Source organism: Xylocopa sonorina, chromosome 11 (genome assembly GCF_050948175.1).
Source record: "Xylocopa sonorina isolate GNS202 chromosome 11, iyXylSono1_principal, whole genome shotgun sequence".
NCBI classification, from domain to species: domain Eukaryota; kingdom Metazoa; phylum Arthropoda; class Insecta; order Hymenoptera; family Apidae; genus Xylocopa; species Xylocopa sonorina.
The window spans coordinates 9,156,936-9,160,434 of NC_135203.1; the positions used below are offsets into that span (position 1 = coordinate 9,156,936).

Below are 3,499 nucleotides of genomic sequence, written 5' to 3' on the forward strand. Positions count from 1 at the left end.
CTTTTACGTGCAATATACGCGACGCGTGTAAAGACTGCGCCGTCGTTGCGAATTCATCTTTCGAATACACGCTCGCTAAAAGTGGCGCAAAGAAAATCACGGCAGAGCAATTATTGTTTCGCGAACAGTAGCGAAATGTCGCTATCGCATTTCGCTTTTCGAATTAAAGTGATTCATTTTAAAAAATAGAGTTCCATTTTAAAGGAGCAACTGGTCGTTACCGTTCGAATCACGATTCAAGTTAATGGGAACAATGAACGTGCACGTAGTGCTGCTCGAATGCGTTCCTCGACTGTAAATGATTTGCAAAAATGAATTTTGCACGATGCAGAATACAATGGAAATGTATTGGGTTTGGAAAAAGAAAAAAAATCGGGCTCAGCCGGGATTTGAACCCGGGACCTCTCGCACCCAAAGCGAGAATCATACCCCTAGACCACTGAGCCTTTTACGAAAGAATACAGCTTATTATGGAATGTCACTGCTTAGCGTAACACACTTTCCCGATCACTGGTTAAATTAATTTCCTCGTCGGTGTTGCGCTTCGTTCAATGAAATAAATTCTCTCTGCGTTCGATTCTGCGACCGTCGTGATTAAAATCGCTCGTTTTAAATATGATTTAAATTTTTGCATTATTAAATATTGCCTGTAGCGCATGACTATGTACACATTGAGCGTAATTAATTTTATGATAATTAATTCATACCTTTGACACGGTCATCCGCTTAATTATTTGTTTGAATAATTATTTCAGTCGCTCGAACGCGGAGAGCACTTGAAAATCTGACGTGGTTCGGAGTGAAAGTACCCACAGACATACAAACAAGTATGAACGAGAGGAGCGGTGATATGTGTAGGTGGATAAGGATGGTTGATAGGAATGCTTGCCTTCACATTCAAGAAGATATTCTGACACGCTCGTTGACCTACGTAAATGGAGTGCAACAAACTTTCGCGTGAAAATATTCTTGACGCTTCTCTTATCTCGCGCAGCGGGAATCGTATTCCGCTGATAATTTTGCAATCGCCGACGTTAGTATAAAAGTTGGAATAATTTTCGCTGAAATTCGTCACGACGTAATGCACGTGCCATCGAATAACTTAATTAGGATGTGCTACTGGGTATCTTTGATCTGCCAGTAGATCGCGATCGCAAAAGATCACAGTGTTCTCCGGTTAATTCGATAAGTGAACGAAATGTTGCTGGGAAGCGTTTGCCGCTTCAATTTTTTAAGGAACTAGGTCGCATCGGTTCGAAACACGTTCACGAACGGATTGCTACGCAGAGAGCGAAGAACAGAGCGCCTCGTGATCGATAGGAGATCGTAAAGCTTGCACCGTTCGCCCTATTTGTCATAATTAGCACCATGAAATGGCCACTTAATTTCGATTTCCCCTTCAGTGAAGAAAAAAGAGAGAAAGAAACAGAACGCTCTCTTTGCATCGGTCGTGGTAACGTCGCAAAAAATCGTCATTGTATATCGTCACCTCGAACGAACCAACGCGTGGACACCCTTTAAACGGACTGCGAACCCATCGAGCAGCTTTCAGCTGGTCGCGAAGGGTCGGGAGATTTGTAGTCGTTCCACGATCGCACGCTAGCCTGTACGAGGCAAAATCTAATCTAGCAGCGGCTTACTGGATCCATCGTTTCGATTCCGGTAAGACTCGAGGCAACTGAGGGACCAGGTCGGTATTTAGCGATGACCAACTTCGGCCGACGATTGTTGCGAACCTTTCAACCCGCTGGGGATTCGCCGGTGTCTCTCGTGATGTTTCGTGACCGCAGATCCAGCGACTTTGCGCGGCGGTTCTCGTTAACGAAAGTGGTGAACGTTTCCGTGGCTGAAGATTGTTTCCCCCGGAGTTCACCGAGTATTGATTTTCCTTCGGACGTGGAGTTAGACCAGAGATTCGAGTTAAATCGCCCGACGTGCCATTGGGACCTTTTCTCCTTTACTTCTACGCAGTGGAACAAGCGTATACAAATTCGTGGAGAAGGCAGAGACGTTCCTCGAGTGACCACGCGTTCCAACGCGCCTTTTAACGTCACTTTAACGGGTCCCGATACCGATCTACCGATGTTCCCTCGGCTGGGGGTGGACTTTTTCACGGCGATTCGTTCGGATCGAGGAGTCCCGAGAAATCCGATCGAGCTCACGATTGGCTGAGGACGAAAACGGAGGAGAAAAAGAGGAAGAAGAAGAAGAAGAAGAGAAACGACAACTCGCTGATCGGGCATCATATTCCTCGAGGTTCGACCAGCTCGTTCTTAAATCTCGCCGAGTCATCGCGCTAATCCTTATTTAACCCCGGAGTCTATCGGCAAGGATCGAACGCCAGGATTAACTTAACCGTTTCCGCAACAATGGGGCACACGAGAATACACCACTTAGCGCGGGGCTACACCTTCGTCTGACAATATCTTGATCGGGGCCAACAGACGCACCCGGGGAGATCGCCAGTAAAGTTGTCAGTCCTCGTCGAGATACGTGTCAGCATAGACCATTCTGTAATGGAAATTGAGTAAGGAATGCAATTAGCGTGGACACATCGGGCCTACGAAAGCGACAATTAGTGGTGACACGCTTGACAAGCCGCCGGTACTTAGACAATGCGATAATACTGATCGTTATCGCCGCGGGGTATCGTCAGGGTATACGTCTTCAGCGTACAATGTCGGTGTGTTAATTAATTGACACCCCTCTCGCTTGGTAACGGGAAAACGAGCAATAGAATCTGGGAACGCGGATTCCATATTTTCTTCCCTTAACCTGAAATGGCTGCCGCTCGTGCATTAATTAACGTTCATAATTGGCGCGATGTTCGCCCATTAGAAGCGAAGAGACCGCACGCGCGTCGCAATTATCTATTCGCCAGGATGAAGCATCGGTGGAACCGACGAACAATCACGTCGCAGACAACGAGCAACGCCGCGTTTCGAGTGTCGTACCGTTAATGAGAGATTTGCATAACATTAGCTACCCTTCGACGGCGAATTAATGTCCCTCCTCTCGACGGCGACATAATAGCGGAACAATGAACGTCGCGCGAAGGGACGAGGCGTTAACCGACTCTAAAAAATCGTGCCCACTTATGTCTATGCTAATTTTATCTGCTAGCGAGACCAATCGAGCCATTAGGTCTGCCCGTTGCGGGCAAACGTGCGATCCGCGGAACAACAGTTAATTGCCACCGGCAGGCTGAACGTGCAAACGGTGGCAATAAAAGTATGCGCCGCGTGCCCTTTCGAATAATGGGTTTTAATAAACGAACTTTAATGGAGGTGCAATATGTGGAAGGAACTGTAACGCGTGAAAGTAGTTCGCTTCCTCGTTTCCATTAAAATCCTAATTAATGATTGAAAATTCAACGGCGAACGCGTTATTACGACGTGGCAGCGAATTTTTTGGTCATATTGACTGTCGACTTTTACGCCTGCCTGTTGAAAGCATAATTCTTCCCGTTGTCGTCTATTTGCTCGCTTTTCCGACCGCC

General features: G+C 46.8%; 1 non-coding gene across 1 annotated transcript; it reads right to left on the reverse strand.

The window, feature by feature from the left end:
- Positions 1-374: 374 nt before the first annotated feature.
- Trnap-ugg (transfer RNA proline (anticodon UGG)) lies at positions 375-446 on the reverse strand. Its single transcript has one exon. It is a non-coding gene; the product is annotated as a tRNA-Pro (tRNA).
- Between the last annotated feature and the right edge of the window lie 3,053 nt (positions 447-3,499).